Source organism: Sinohyriopsis cumingii, chromosome 5 (assembly GCF_028554795.1).
Source record: "Sinohyriopsis cumingii isolate HCF-2022 chromosome 5, ASM2855479v2, whole genome shotgun sequence".
Taxonomy (NCBI): Eukaryota; Metazoa; Mollusca; class Bivalvia; order Unionida; family Unionidae; genus Sinohyriopsis; species Sinohyriopsis cumingii.
Genome location: NC_142965.1, coordinates 73,405,320 through 73,422,872, shown reverse-complemented (window position 1 = coordinate 73,422,872; position 17,553 = coordinate 73,405,320). Strand labels below are relative to the sequence as shown.

Here is a 17,553-nt window from a genome sequence, read left to right as displayed (position 1 = left end):
CGTTAGATTTGAACTAATTGCACAAGTGGTTAACACATTATTGGTAAATTTTACTGTCCATTAGCAAAAACGGGACTTGATTTGAAATAAGTACGGGCTAGCGTTTTGTTGAGTACTTAACACCCATGGCTGTCTTTTTGAGCACCTTTATCCTCCTTTACCACGCTCGGACAGAAATATGAGTGTGTGGTGAGACTATTCCCACTCATGTTTAAAGCCTTTCAGTCAGGTTGTTAAGGACTAGTTAGTCCTACACCTGAGTGGCTAAATTTAAAAGTAGTCTGTGAGTACATAAAAGCCTGGGAGATGAGGCTCTCTTTCCTTCCCTAGGAGTAATTAAAAATCACGCGGTGCGTTATTAAACCAGTGATATATGCTCCATTAGGGCGAAAATCACTTTAATTCAAGTAAGCAAGCAAGCAAGTTCGGGTACCGTCTCTAGCACTCTTGATGACACCAACTGTCTGGGTTATTTTCTTTCTTGCAAGCCCCTATGTTCCACTTCTGTTTGTGATAATAACTTGTGATACTTCACATTTTCTAAAGTGGAAATCTTTACAAGCCGTACAAAATACAAAACTTATATGACTTTGGCTTTTGACACTTGCACAGACTCTTCACTTTATAAGTATCACGAGAAAATTGTATATCCCATTTTTACCATTTTCAAAAACACGCACACACTTGCAGCTTGACCAGAAATATGTACATCTTGTTTTGTGGATAAGTCACAGACAAGTCCAAGTCCATAGGTGGTTATGAACGTTAGGAATATCCCCTCATTTTTTCAGAAATATCAAAGCTTGTATGTGCATTTTCCCTTTTCCACTCTATATTAGTGCTTAGATTTGTTCCAAAAAAAGAAAAAAGAAACGAAACAATTTTGAAGAAAAAAAACAACTGAATTTCGAATTCAGGTTTCTCTCTGTTTATAATTTTTTTTCAAGTTGATGGTGCATGACAGAGTACATTCGCCTACCTTTCCAAAGTGAGAGACATTTCTTCACATGTCACTGCCTTTGTTAAATTCGGTTTCATTGGTTAGTTATCGTTAATCTTTAATTTTTTGATACATTTCTTTTTGATAGAAGATTTAAGGCTTTCTAGTGTTGTAACGGCATTTATGTTGTTTAGTCTGTTGATGAAATTATCTATAGCAAAGTGCTTAAGATTTTTTCAGGTTTTTTATTATTTCAAGCCCTACAAAAGGAGACCAAGTTTGTTTTCAAAGAGGATTGAAACTCTAAATTACACGGACGTGAAGGAAAACATCGTTATGTTCATTCTAATCATGCTTGCCGTATCTCTTTGTGTTTTAGATGTCATATTTCTTCTTAAGTAAATACACGCATCAATAGACAGACAGATTGGGTCATCATCCTTGAGTTTCACTGTACTTTCGGTTCTTTACTTCATACAAACCCCAAATTTATTAGTTTGAAAAAAAAAGATAACATGCCCCTCAGTACTGTAACACGTCTCTTCTGACTCTACCGATGTGAGTGTGAGTGTTTATGTTAAAATGTTTAAGTGAGATTTAAAAAAAATGGTCAGCTTGAAAACGCGAACCAATACTGTGACGCTCAGTCTTTTGATGTGGTAAGAAGAAATGGTACAACACACACACACAAAGAGGGCTTGTAAGTTCACATTTCAGTCTGTCTGCACTGTAATGGTAACAACGCAAGAACATAGGGATTATTATGCCACACAGTCCTAGAACAAAGCAATGCATCACCCGTTGTAAGCCATTTCATTGGCTATACTTATTTTCTTACCGCGTTCACTTCGAATTGACTTGAGCAGCTATTCACACAGTGACGAGAATGGCCATGCTTTACTGGGTCTATCCTATAGGCGATTTATATAAAAAAAATATTTTAAAAAATTAAACTAATGCACGAACAATGGTTCCATGGGCGACCATTGTCCGTCTTATTGCAAAATACATCAACATTTAATTTAACCGTGCAGATCGCTAGAACAAGCCTCTGATCATATACATTTTGAAAAGTGTTGTGTGACACGGATCGATATTGTCGCTTGGTGTCTGCTTTCTTCTTCGAAAAGAGATCGTTTCGTCTTGACTATAAAAATTTAATTTGACTAAGTTTTACGCACTACTTGAACTCATACATTTCACGTTGTAGGTGTAAGCCGTCGTTCTCAGTTTTCTGGAAGTTCGTTTTTGCGTTTCTCGGATGTGATACTATTTTTTATGGACCGAACGAAATTTCTTTTGGCGTGAATCAGGACTCGTGGTTTTGTGGCAGAAATGGAGAGCATTGATTAAAGCCCAGTTATGTCGTCTTCGAAATCGCTGACACGGATTTGAACTAACACTTCAGGTTTTGTGTGAGGCGATACGGTACATCATTGCCTTTTACTTCCTCAATGAAATCGTTTCATCTTATTGCAAAATTACATTTGACTAGGTTTCATACGCAGCAGGTCTCTGTATATAAGGAGAGTGTCTTAGCGTCAGAGTATTCATTTCGCTCTCAAACGATCAAAGATGGAAGAGTCAGCACAGATCGACCTGCTGGTCAAATATTTGCTAAAAGTCATACGAAAGCATAATTCACATGCGAAAGTGGCAACAAAACTTACTCTTTTGGTCGTTGATTTGATAAGAGTCATACGAAAGTGTGTAAGTGCTAATGAAGTTTGCTATATCTGCAAAGGTAAATGGGTATTTGTCTCCAGAATACCTGCTTCGTCTAAGAAAGAGAGACAAAAGTCAAGATACCTAATATCGTTGTCAGGAGAAAGGACACTGGAATTCAGAGTACCCTACGAGAAAAGAGAATAAACAAAAACAAGACGAAACAGAGAAGAGGGATTCAGAAGAAGAAGAAATTGAAGATGATGAAGAACTTGTGCCAGTAAAGACATGGAAATGGAAAAATTGACAATGTGAGCCGATGCGTTGGCCCTGATGTGAAATTTTATACTACCTTCTAAAAGAGAATAGACCAGAAAGAACACGTAAGTGTCTCTTGGTCTTGACATTGTATAATAAGGATGGCGTGTTTTGTTTTCTACTCACACTTTATGAAATTGTGCCCTTTCACCTATCTCTATCCCTCTGGATCATGTTTTAGTTAGAATTGAAATGGAAGGATGTTTTCCTTCACGCACGCTCTTTAGGCATGCAAGTCGGTAAACAATAGTCAGTCTATTCCTCCATTATTTTGTGTCTTGATGTTTCCTAAATCACACACTGATGCCATAAAATAACGGGTTAAATGGGTTTTGTAGTGTTGGGAGTGGGGGGTGGGTGGGGTGTAGGTGTTTGGCAGAGTTGGTCATTGCAGGTGAGGGCTTAGGTGCTTTCAAAAAACTTTTACTTCTTCACTCTGTGTTGATAGTATATTTGGAGTTTGTATGCGTTCGCGTACGTTTGTGTGGATAGTTTATTTGGGGTTTGTATCATCTCCCTTCTGTGTTGATAGTATATTTGGGGTTTGTATGCGTTCGCGTACGTTTGTGTGGATAGTTTATTTGGGGTTTGTATCATCTCCCTTCTGTGTTGATAGTATATTTGGGGTTTGTTTTTTCCTCTTCCCTCTGTATGTGTATGTGTGTATGTGTGTGTGTGTGCGTGTGTGTGTGTGTGTGTGTGCGTATGTCTGCGCGAGTACGTTGTGTGGGTGTGTGTATTGGTCTCTGTTTGTCCGTATAAAACTCACTTTATCCCTATCAGATACACTCTACCTACCTACCTGCAGTAGCGTGCATTCAGGTCAGCCACTTGCAACACTGTTGATATTTATCCCTAGTGTTCAGTACAGTGACGTCACTGACGCTAGAAATTTCGAGACTATAAATATCGACTTGGGGATTTCCACATTTTGTAGCTATACATATATACTAGAATTCATAAACAGGAACGTCACTCAAGCTGAGGCTATAAAAAGATAGTGGGATTTTCCAAAGGAAAAACCCACAAGTTGGAGCTATAAATAGATAGTGGGATTTCATAGGAATTTCAGCTGATTATAGATACATAGGTATTTATCCACGATCGTCACAGAAGTTGATATTGTAAGTAGTTACTAATTTTATCTATTTTATAGTGTGTGTGTTTATGTGTGTGTGTGAGTATGTCTGCGCGCGTACGTTGTGTGTTTCTGTGTGTGTGTGTGTGTGTGTGTGTGAGTATGTGTGTGTGTGTGTGTGAGTATGTCGGCGCGCGTACGTTGTGTGTGTGTGTTTGTGTGTTTGTGTGTGTGTGTGTGTGTGTGTCTGCGCGCGTACGTTGTGTGTGTCTATTGGTCTCTGTTTGTCCGTATAAAACTCACTTTATCCCTATCAGATACACTCTACCTACCTACCTACAGTAGCGCGTATTCAGGTCAGCCACTTGCAACACTGTTGATATTTATCCCTAGTGTTCAGTACAGTGACGTCACTGACGCTGGACATTTCGAGACTATAAATATCGACTTGGGGATTTCCACATTTTGTAGCTATACATATATACTAGAATTCATAAACAGGAACGTCACTCAAGCTGAGGCTATAAAAAGATAGTGGGATTTTCCAAAGGAAAAACCCACAAGTTGGAGCTATAAATAGATAGTGGGATTTCATAGGAATTTCAGCTGATTATAGATACATAGGTATTTATCCACGATCGTCACAGAAGTTGATATTGTAAGTAGTTACTAATTTTATCTATTTTATAGTGTGTGTGTTTATGTGTGTGTGTGAGTATGTCTGCGCGCGTACGTTGTGTGTTTCTGTGTGTGTGTGTGTGTGTGTGTGTGTGAGTATGTGTGTGTGTGTGTGTGAGTATGTCGGCGCGCGTACGTTGTGTGTGTGTTTGTGTGTTTGTGTGTGTGTGTGTGTGTGTGCGCGCGTACGTTGTGTGTGTCTATTGGTCTCTGTTTGTCCGTATAAAACTCACTTTATCCCTATCAGATACACTCTACCTACCTACCTACAGTAGCGCGTATTCAGGTCAGCCACTTGCAACACTGTTGATATTTATCACTAGTGTTCAGTACAGTGACGTCACTGACGCTGGACATTTCGAGACTATAAATATCGACTTGGGGATTTCCACATTTTGTAGCTATACATATATACTAGAATTCATAAACAGGAACGTCACTCAAGCTGAGGCTATAAAAAGATAGTGGGATTTTCCAAAGGAAAAACCCACAAGTTGGAGCTATAAATAGATAGTGGGATTTCATAGGAATTTCAGCTGATTATAGATACATAGGTATTTATCCACGATCGTCACAGAAGTTGATATTGTAAGTAGTTACTAATTTTATCTATTTTATAGTGTGTGTGTTTATGTGTGTGTGTGAGTATGTCTGCGCGCGTACGTTGTGTGTTTCTGTGTGTGTGTGTGTGTGTGTGTGAGTATGTGTGTGTGTGTGTGAGTATGTCGGCGCGCGTACGTTGTGTGTGTGTTTGTGTGTTTGTGTGTGTGTGTGTGTGTGTGTGTCTGCGCGCGTACGTTGTGTGTGTCTATTGGTCTCTGTTTGTCCGTATAAAACTCACTTTATCCCTATCAGATACACTCTACCTACCTACCTACAGTAGAGCGTATTCAGGTCAGCCACTTGCAACACTGTTGATATTTATCCCTAGTGTTCAGTACAGTGACGTCACTGACGCTGAAAATTTCGAGACTATAAATATCGACTTGGGGATTTCCACATTTTGTAGCTATACATATATACTAGAATTCATAAACAGGAACGTCACTCAAGCTGAGGCTATAAAAAGATAGTGGGATTTTCCAAAGGAAAAACCCACAAGTTGGAGCTATAAATAGATAGTGGGATTTCATAGGAATTTCAGCTGATTATAGATACATAGGTATTTATCCACGATCGTCACAAAATGGAACGAAAAAATTGAAAAAGAAGAAGAAAATGAGAAGAGGAAGAAAGAAGAGGAGGAGAAGAAAAAAAAGAAAGGGAAGAAGAGTGTAGGAGATAAAATAAGAACTTGGTGGAGAAAAAGAAGAAATTAGAAGAAGAAGAAAACCCAAAGGCCCTTTTCAGGGCCCCCATATTTCTCGAAAAGAGATAGCCTTTGCATTGCCTACCCCTTTTTTAAAAAATTTTTTTTTAAATTTAAATTTTAAAAAAAAAAAAATCCCATGTTCCATTCCCTTTGTCCCTAAACAAGCCCAAACTCTATTCCCCATGTTAAATTCCCCTTGTACGTAGAGTGGCCCACGATTTATTGCCATGTTAAATTCCCCTTGTACGTAGAGTGGCCCACGATTTTTCGCCATGTTAAATTTCCATTGTACGTAGAGTGGCCCAGGGGTCCCTGTAATGCTAATTCCCATTGTACGTAGGGTGGCCCCTTTCACTACTAATATCAGTTGAATTAATTACTGGTATAAAGGACACCTGACTATCGGCAAATCCGCCATCGTCGCCACCGGAAAATCGATAATAGCTAAAACTCTCCATTCATAGTCCAGACCCCTCCACCGAAAACATGCCTTAGATGAATTTTCGCAAAATATTACGGACAAACATTAAGAATTATCACTCTTTACAAATAGGATTTGTAGTTAGCTGACAGTTTCGTAAACTGGCCCCAGGCAAATTCCTAATTTAAAGTTATGCTGTGACTTTTTGAGCTAGTATTGTGTAATAATTAATGATATGGATATATGTGTAAATTTGGTCTTTCCGTCTTTTGTTGTTCTTCATATTGACGTGAGGCATGTTCACTTCGTGTAGTTATTGCACATTATGTAGCCAGTGAAATACCAGTAATCGGCTAGGAAACAGAGCTAGCCACATATAACAGTAGACACGTTGGTTCAAAGCAAGAATAACATCACAAACAGTGCCTGCATGACAACTATTTTGAATTGCATCAAACTATTAAATGCACTGTTTTTCAATATGATCACCAAGTGAAAGAACTTGTGTTTGCGCTGTGAGCATCGCGTGTTCTCAAAAACTGCATTCAGACGTGAAAATGCATGTATAAATTAGGGGTAGGGGTGAATCATCTTTGTATTCAATGAATCTCCACTGATTTTGTAGGTCAAATGGATGGTATTCTTACGTTTTACTTTATTACACCTATCCAAAAGTATGGACCTTTTGACCTCACCCGTGTTTTTTTTTAATGATTTGTTTATATTAGGCAGGTGTATGCAATATTAACTATGTGCATAATAGCTGTCCTTTGCCCCCTCAGTCCATCTCACAATTATGCGTTTCATTGGAAACGGGTAATAGATCAAAGGAGATAACCGAATGTCATCGTCGTGAATCAACTCTAGTGAGTTTTTTCCCTTGCTAATTATGTCTCTAGTTTAGAGAGTCCTCCATTGGAAGAAGTCTTTGATCTCACTTGACTGTTGTTGTTTTTTGTGGGGGGGGGAGGAGGGTTTGAATGTCTATCCGACGACCTATCACTGAAAACTGAGAATAATCTTACATTAAAGATACAAATAAATACTAATTAATGATTTTTGTAGAAAGCATTCTTGTGAGATTTTGCCTAAGGTATTCAGGTTAATTCGTTATACAACTGGTGGCTTTGATACTGAACTGACACTGCCACCCCCACCCCCCCATTTTACATTCATTTCTTTACGGCAAAGAACTATTTTTAATAATTTCCTTTGACATGGCGGCTAAAAGAGCCAGTAGGTGCCGTATGCATGATTAAAGTTCACTAATACTATAACGAATTAGGATACTTTTCATCAACCCTCAACCATCTCGATCTTTAGATACTTACCTCTGTAGTAGACGTATGTAAATACGTAAGCCAAGTAGGCCGTTCATTTGCAGCCCCCCCCCCCCCAAGTTATGCATTTGATCTCCAGAGTTAGTCTAACTGTGACAGGCAATCACCAAACACGCAAGACAATTTTCTAGCCTAACTCAAAGTAAATGTAAACCACATTACAGAGTTAGCTTCTGTGTGATTTTATAAATGCTAGGCTTATGATAATTAGGTTCATGCCTTCTACCTTAAAAGTTAGGGAGGTGTCAAAATACGAAACATTCAGTGAGACCTTAAGAATTTATATACCAGTCTGATTAGAGTAAAAGCTCCTCAGTTTTAAAACTCAGGGCAGTTCTGAATAAAATGCAACATCAACATGTGCATAATTCACAATGGCTGGTTTATTATTATGTAGTGCATTTGTCAATGACTGAGAACCATAATATAGAGCAACAGCTATGAGACACCCTTCGTACTCCATCTTTTGGTTTCCCCACTTAAACCTACATTTTCCTTATAACATGTCAGTTTCATAATTTGTTATAGCTAATATACCATGTGGTGTCAGTGAATGTTTATATCAGTGATATCTCACGGGAAAAATACTACATCTATTCATGAAATCTCAAAACGTAGAGAATAGAAGATGTAAAAAAGCCGGACTGATTTTCTTGTAAAATGTTCGCAAAATGTGCATGCTTAGTACTTAACAAAACATGAATAATGCAAAGCATTTACAAACTGGCCAGAACTATATGTTTTCTTGAAGGTCAAGTATATGCTACAAGTGAGGTATCAGAGGTAGATTATAAGGGCGGCAACTCTTCTGGTAACCCAAAATATATGGACCAATGTTTGTAAACTGAACCAAGTCATTTGGGAAACTTAAACAATGAAAGTCTATAACCAGACTCACCCCATCTGCTAATAAGACTATATGTATGGAAAAAGTATTTTAAGACGATTAAGCATGTCCCCTTTGCATCATTCTCTCACTAGCCAACTCATATTGTTGCTGAAGCTGCTGCTGTTTAGAGAAATATGTTTTGCATGTGACTGTAGGCAGGCCTGCAATCAAATCTAAAGCAAACAGAAAATCATGCAGAAGAAATCAAGGGAGGAGGAAAGCACAATTTACAAAAGGAACGTCAATTTCACACAACTCACCAAAACTTCAATGAAGCTGATGCAGATACACCTATTCCTGTAAAAGCTCCACAGCAACTGGTGCAGTTTGACTCCAGAGGAAATCTGTGATGTCGTCCTGGCTGGCAATATCAGTCCGGCAGGTGTGCTGCTATACAAAGTGAGGCCTTCAAGAAAAGAAAACCCCGCACTTGTTATATATAGGTCATTATAGATTAAATGTATGTAAATAATAATAATAATAATAATAATAATAACAATGAGGACTTTGTATAGCGCCTAATCTTTAGAAGCTCTAAGCGCTTTACAACATTAGACAACACCTATAAGATAAAAAACATATATAATGATATGATTACAAAACAAACACCATGAAATTAGAAAACATTAAAAAAATGCTCAGAATATTTAAGGTAGGAAACATGATTAGGTCCTTAAGTTTGTTCTTACAGTCGAAATGAGTGAGTTTTGAGAGCACTCTTGAATGGGATCACTGTGTCTTTGTGTCCAAGTTCAATAATCAATTCATTCCACGTTGCTGAGCCCTGGTATGCAAAAGAATGCTGTCCATATGACTTTGTTTTCATAGTGTAAATAATGAGTATACGTTTGTCAGAAGAGGAGCGTATGTATCTTGCTGGTGTGTACACACGGGTGAGGTCGGATAGGTATGTTGGACTAGAGTCCGACAGTGAAACGTAGCACAGAGAGCAAATTTTGTTTTTGTTTCTGGATCGAATGGATAGCCTTTGTAGGGTACAGATCAGTGGGGAGGCTGTGCTTTCATCGTGGTACCCTAAGTATGATCCGAGCAGCTGTGTTTTGAACTTTTTGAAGTTTATGGAGCAAATATTGAGATGAACCAGACATAACTGAGTTACAATAGTCGTCTTGAAAGTACTAATGAACACACAAGTGCTTTAGTGGCATCAACTGAAAGATATTTGCGAATGGAGCTGATGCGTCTCAGCTCAAGATATGCAGCCTTGCATATGTTCATGACACGTTGGTGCAATGTGAGAGTACTGTCCAGAGTAACACCTAGGTTTGGTATTGATTTTATGAATTTAATGTTGGTGTTACTGATATTTATTGTTTGAGGTAAAGGATGTGACTGAGAAAGTCTTTATATTGTGATCAGAATGACCTCGGTTTTATCATCATTCATCTGCAGTTTGTTACATGTCAATCCTGATTTCACATCAGAAATGCACCTCTCTACACCTTGGATGACAGCATCAACTTCAGTTGGGTGGCTAGATTTGTATATTTGGGTGCCATCAGCGTACAATTGGCGAGACACTGGATGATGATCTATGACACTCGAGAGCGGCTAAGTGTATAGAATGATGAGAACGGGTCCAAGAACAGACCTCTGTGGAACACCACAACATATATCAACTGGGCTGGAGTGTATTCCATCTGCAGTCACAATTTGTGTCCTGTTCACCAAGTAGGACCTGAACCACAGTAAGGCTGTATCGTGAATGCCAAATACATGCTGGAGACGGTGAAGTAATATATTATGGTATATTGTGTCAAATGCTGCAGACAAATCAAGGAGGGTTAGGACTGTAATCTTTCCGCTATCAAAAGCAGAGAGAATGTCATTAACTACTTTTATAAGAGTAGTTTCAGTACTTTAGCAAGGGCGATATGCAGAATGTACATTGTTAAAAAGACTGTTTGAATTCAGATGAGATACAGTTTGGGATAGAACAACCTTTCCTAAACAATTTTATATGAATGGGAGATTAGAAACTGAGCGGTAGTTCTTTAAATCGCTATGGTCTAGTGTTGGTTTCTTCAGCAGAGGCTTTACAATGGCAGATTTAAAAATGATGGGAATTCCCCTGATGAGAGAGAGAGAGAGGGGTATTAATAACATCAGTTAGTGAAGGCAATACTGGGTCTAAGCACTCAAGCAGCAGTGATGATGGAATTTAATAATGGTCAGATGACGTTGGTTTACTCTTTATCAAGATTGTAAGTACAAATTCCATAGAAACAGGTTCAAATGCTGCTAATGGATGCCGCTCAAATTCCGTATCCCAACTGTATGGTGACGACGAGTCAATTGAAATTGTGGTGTCAAGCTTATCTCTAATAGTTTGTGCTTTATCACGGAAGATATCTGCAAACATGTCCGGAAGGTCGACTGAAGAGAAGGTAGTTGGAAGTGGTGTACATTTGTTCCTTGACATTAGCTTGTTAGTAATCTCAAAGAGCTTTTTGCAGCTGGAACTTTCCATGACCTTAGTAGTGTAATGTGGGTATGTGAGAAAGCTTGCCAGTAGTTTCTCGTGGGTCGGTGGTTCTTTCTGGGGTTTTCCCGGGTTCTTCCTCCACCGTTAATACTGGCCGCCATGTATAGTCTATCGTGTGCTGAAAAATGGCGTTAAACCATACTACAACAACAATAAGTACCTTTATTACATACCCATTTAATATTACATGGCTGAGCTGATGTTCGATACAAACGTTCAATATGAATTCCGTATCGCTCAACTAAAATTTCCTAATAGCACACCCAACCTGGAATTATTTTCACTAGTTCAAATATTACATAGTTATTCACTTATAAAATATCGGGAATGATTTATTGCTATACATTTTATATTATTCAGAAATGGCAGCACACGTTTTATAATTTTTAGAAATGCGGTTTTATTTTGTGATAAAGCTGCTTATTATGCTGTGATAATTGGGGAGTACCGGTAACGAAGGCAGTTTACATGCACTTAACGGTATCTAGGACGAGAAAGCAGAGTTCGTTTAGGTTGGACAACACTGTTTAAAACATAATGTTTTACAATGAGTTTCTAGACGAAACTGGCGTGCAAACGGACGTTTATGAGAGAGAGAGAGAGAGAGAGAGAGAGAGATAGAGATGGTCTGGAATGAAACGACAGAGTGTTGTTGAAACCATGTACTAAAATTATTAAAAAGATACAGACGAAGTATGAAAGATTCAGAAGCCATGTGACCATGTAAGGCATGATTAGAGATGCCCCACGTTCTGAGAAAACTTTACCCAATCTTTAATTCGCACGAGAAATTCCGTCTAATATACAAAATATACCGTAATTCCATTTAAGCTTCTGACTTTCAAAACTATAGTCTGCTGAATTATGTTAAATTATATTATTTTAACGGGCACAGGGACTTAAAATTTGTCTCTTAAAATTATTAGAATATGTTCAGTAAATCTGGGGATATAACTGAAAAACCTTTGCAACATAAAGGTTGGTGTCTCACAGAAAGCAGCGGCTGTTTTGAATGTGACCTACATTACTTGTATCAGTTATCTAGTGTTATCGAGATCCGCCTCACCCTCTGCGGCAAAAATAAGGAAATGCATGTATCCACGTTAAATTCGTATTAATGTTCAAGCATTAAATAAAGAGAAGAAAAAAATCAGTACTGAAATCTTAATTAGAATTTTCTTGTTTAAAAACATACAGATACACGTTAAATATCTGGTGCTCGGTTAGAAAGAGACGGAATCTTTTTTTTTTCCTAAATTCAATGCTTAAATTATCACTAATTTCTTGCATTTAATAAAAACATAAAATTATAGAGTTAGAATGTACAGTAAATGAACGAGCTTTCTGTCTATATTTGAATATATTTAATGATGGTTAGCCTGTAAAATGTGTCCCGAAATTTGCTTGGAAGGAGAGCGACTCTTCTGTAAATAGAGTGGAAGAACAGGGGCCACGTACTGGTCCAAAACCTATGTACCATTTCAGAAGTAAGGAAACTATTTACTTGCCTGTGACTCCAGATTAAATCCAGTCATGTCTCTATTACAACATTAACAAATTCAATGTAAAACAGGAAATAAATACATGTAATGCAGATAGACTTTATGTCACATCCGCACAATATACATATATAGGCTTATAGCCCTGGCTAAGTTATTGTATATGTTGAGATCTGTTCAATCTTTTGAATAAAACCCCCAATGTCTAATTCCTTCTTCTGTTACAGTAAACATGAATTAATTGTTAAATGAATTGTGAATGAAAGGGGATATTTAATAAATACAAAACCACAGAAGTGTTTTGTTTCTGAGTCGGGGGAAGGACTCGTTTTGATATGGCTTTGGAACATAGTCTAGGCCTAACGGCCACGTCAATCCTACGCGGGTTATCAAACACGTTCTGTTCGCCCACTCAGAACAGAGCACATATAGCTTTGTCGATATATATACTAAAATATAAAAAAACAACAAACAAAGTCGACTTGCTTGGAAGTTCATAAGTTTTACAATAATTCTAGGACCACGTAATTTTAGAAAATTAATTGCTCAGATAAAAGTCTTGGAATTTGTTGTTGTTTTTTCTTCTCAAGTTTCCCTACTAATCTTGGTCTGTAATCAACATTCATCGGTCAATATGCATTTTCGATGTGGAAACAAAAATTATAAATAAATGTATACTTCAAGCTTATATTTTATTTTTTGGATTTTTTTAATTTTTCCTGATAGCACCTACATCTTGATTACATCAATATATACTGGAGGGTTTTCAAACTTGATATGATTTTAAGATCTGCTGAGAGAGAGAGAGAGAGAGAGAGAGCAGGTTAAAATATTCGTACTTTTGAAGACAAAAAGACGTTTTCGCAATTTTTTTATAATTTGTGGCTTTGCTTTTCAAAGTTTGCATAGTTGTTGGCTTTTAATTTCTTGCATTTATCTCAACAAATACCTCAAATAAAGAACACAACTAAACAACTAGTCAGAACAACAATTGTTGAAACAGTACTACAACCTTTAAGAGCACAACTCAAATACATGTCAATATAAATCACTTACATTCAACAGCAAAGGGAGCTAATGCAGCCAACAAAACTTAGCTACTAATCGGTTATTAACATACACGCGTATGATGTATATGATGTGTTCCTTAAAGTATTATTAGAATGTTTTACCATCAGTTACTTTTGACGACCATATCGTTAACATAGTGGCTGAAGATTAGTAACATCAGCATACAGCCAAGTCAGTTTCGTTAATGAGGGACCCAGTCAGGTACATTGTTGGGGGGTGTTCTAAAATTTAAAAAGAGCCTAGACTTTTGTCGAAAGGGCACCAAAGCATATTATATGCGTTTATTTAATCAAAGTGTGCATAATGACAAAAAAAAAAAAAAAAACAACAAAAAAAATCCAATGTGCCCAATAATAAAACGATGGTCAAATATTAACTGACTGTACGTTTGCATGTGTGTGTGTGTGAGTGTGTGTGTGTGTGTGTGTGTACGTTCTATTTTATGGAATCGGAGGTGGTTTCCGGAAACCCCTGAAGTCACGTACTCCCATCCACAGCCCTGCAATGATATAATTCCATGTGTGAACCCAACAAGTGACCAACTCCACCTTTGCTCAGTGCAATTAGAAAGCAGTGTAAACATTTGATGCCTTCAGACTCCAGCAAAGTGCGAAAATGATAACTAATTTGGAAAAGAAAACAATTGAATCGCTCCTTTTTTGCCAGCCTCGCGTACAAACCAACGTCAACCACTGGACTTATTAATCTGTCATTGAGACCAATTGATGCTGATTAGATAATTTTGACATGAAAGAAGAATCAATTTGAATAACGATTAAATCCAATTTTCATTTTTAGTATTATTTCTTATTATTTCTCTTTTTTAATTAACCAGTTAATTAATAACAGCATTTCGAATACCTTAATTTTTCTCTCTATCCTTAATTATCTCGCAACATATCGATTTAAGGCAGTGAATGGTAATTACGGCAACCGGGTAACGTATGCATACACGTTCTATGAAACAGTATAAACTTATATTTAATTGTTTTGAGGGTAACAAAAGATTTGATATATGCAAACGCTAATATTTGAACCAGAATATATAATTGACTTTGAGGTAGTAAATAACCTACTTGATGTCGAGAAAGGAACCAGAATATATAAATTACTTTGGGGTAGTAAATAGCCTACTTGATGTCGAGAAAGGAACCAGAATATATAAATGACTTTGAGGTAGTAAATAGCCTACTTGATGTCGAGAAAGGAACCAGAATATGGAAATGACTTTGAGGTAGTAAATAGCCTACTTGATGTCGAGAAAGGAACCAGAATATATAAATGACTTTGAAGTAGTAAATAGCCTACTTGATTTCGAGAAAGGAACCAGACTACAGAAATGACTTTGAGGTAGTAAATAGCCTACTTGATGTAGAAAAAGGAATCAGAATATGGAAATAACTTTGAGGTAGTAAATAGCCTACTTGATGTCGAGAAAGGAACCAGAATATTGAAATCACTCTGAGGTAGTGATAGCCTACTTGATGTCGAGAAAGGAACCAGAATATATAAATGAATCTGAGGTAGCAAATAGCCTACTTGATGTCGAGAAAGGAACCAGTATATAGAAATGACTTTGGGGTAGTAAATATCTTACTTGATTACTTAATTAAAAATTGGGACGGTGGGGGCAGCTTTTTTATCATATGTGGCTTATTTGTGGTTGGGTCTTTAAATATTTGTTCAGGGAAAACAGGGAAAGAACGAAATCCACGAAAAGTTTTACGACACAATAAATTTTAATGCTACATTAGTCTAGTTTTAAGTTACTAAGGAATCCGGTAACAACACGAATAGGTGCGTTTGAACATAGTTTACTCTGAAGTTATCGAGGAAGCCGATAAGAACACAAATTGATGCGACTGAAAATACCTTGCTCTTAATTTATTCATGAAGCCGGTAATATCACAAATGGGTTAGAGTGAACGTAGCTAACTCCGAAATTTTTGAGGCAGCAGTAAATGTTTTTATATTTTAGTATGTAACAATCCTTATGTTTGTATTGAAAATCTAATAGCAAACAGTGTGAAGTTAATTAACCTCAGATGGTTCGAATCACGGTGGTTGGATAATCTAGCATATGTCCGTGCACTTTCACTTACATCAACTCAACTAGAAAGCGCCGATCTTTAATGCTCTGCAACCACAAGGTATCAAATACATCGTGCGGTGCAGATTTAACAGATTTTTTTTCTTTTCTTCATGAAACATGGAACTGTACTATTATTACTGGTATATACGCGCCAAAATTAAACTTAATATTCGAGAGAGCAGTCAAGCTTGAAGGACAGGACTAACGGTTTTGTTCGCGAAATATGGGGTGTATCAAATGAACGGATTTAATACTGCGCAATAACTGGTTGAATGGAAGAGTATGCTCTAATAACAAACAAACATGTCTAAATTTTTTATTACTTGTATTTACTGTTGTATGGGTGAATAACAGAAAAGGCGTCTAGTAAGTACTTAATGTATTCAAACTTAGTGGAATTTTTTGCTAGTTAGTTCCTTATTGTGCAAATATTTCAATATGATCATTTGTTACATAATATGAAGTAGAACGATAAGTTGGTATTCACATTGCATGCTTCTTTATATGTGTTTAAGACAAGGAAAGTATCATCGTACAGATACTCTGCTAGAATTAATCTAAATATCTACTTGTCAGTTTGAACCGTATGCAACTTAGTTCAATTTAAAACAAATGTACTGCTTTCATAATTTGAGAGGATGAAAGGGTCAGATCGTTTGTTATATTTAAATTTTTAATTTTTTAGACAGAAGTGTATCTCATTTTTATCACAAATGTAACCAGCAATAAACACACACACACACACACACACACACACACACACACACACTGAAAATCCTCTTTAATTAACATTTATGTAATTAATAAACGATCACTGAAAGTCAAAATGCATTTACTATATAGATTTGGCATTATGACAGGGGTAAATACGTCCATGTCAATTTTTTTGCTTTATTATTAACTATGTGTTCAAACAGAACTTATGGGTCTGTTCTAATTTGTTTCAAAGCTAGCGGCTCATAAACAATTTCTCAAAGGATTTGAAAATATCGATTGCCAGATATCGATAAAAAGCTTTTAATATACAAGAAATAGCTATATGTTTGTCACTAAAATAGAATTCACTTCTTCATAGATATTCCATTCCTTATGATCATATTTTGGTTGACTAACTTCATATATACTGTTACTCGTTTTAGTTCATGGGGGATATCCTTAGTGACTTAACTTAGATCAAAGGCAGCTGCATTTGGGCCATGCAAAACTGTCTTCCTTGACATCATAAATTAATATTTGTTTTACGGATGTAGAGATAGTACTTCACGATATCGACTTCCATCAATCTGATCATGAATAAAGAAGAAGTGATATAATCTCTGTCTGTCTGTCTCTGTCTCTCTCTCTCTCTCTCTCACACACACTCACAGATTACACAAAACTCAAAATTGTATAGGATGTAGTTTATTTATAAGCTCCTCACATTGAGAGAACGATTTCAGCGAATGAAAACAAAGTAAAACAACTTGAAAATTTGTCATCATTATCTTCATGATGATGATGATGAGATCATCGTCATCATCATCATCATCATCATGTATTCATCATCATCATCATCGTCGTCGTCGTCGTCATCATAATCTTCATCATCATGTACAATGCATTACACGATGTAATAAACCCATATATTTTATTCAGGAATACGTAGGTAACTAAAGGATGAAGAATATAACAAATACTTCCTTTCTGAGATAATGGGGTGAGCATTAAAGCAATAGTATTACATCACTACTTGTATTTTCAGTAC

At 36.8% G+C, this 17,553-nt stretch overlaps 1 pseudogene across 2 annotated transcripts in view; it reads right to left on the bottom strand.

Moving 5' to 3' along the window:
• The window catches only part of LOC149799441 (glycolipid beta-1,4-mannosyltransferase egh pseudogene), a 59,496-nt pseudogene that overhangs the window by 39,537 nt on the left and 2,406 nt on the right, over window positions 1–17,553 (bottom strand). For both annotated transcript variants that reach the window (XR_016421173.1, XR_016421172.1), the window contains exon 2: window positions 8,902–9,047. The product of XR_016421173.1 is annotated as a glycolipid beta-1,4-mannosyltransferase egh pseudogene, transcript variant X2 (transcript). The remainder of the gene's footprint in view (window positions 1–8,901; window positions 9,048–17,553) is intronic.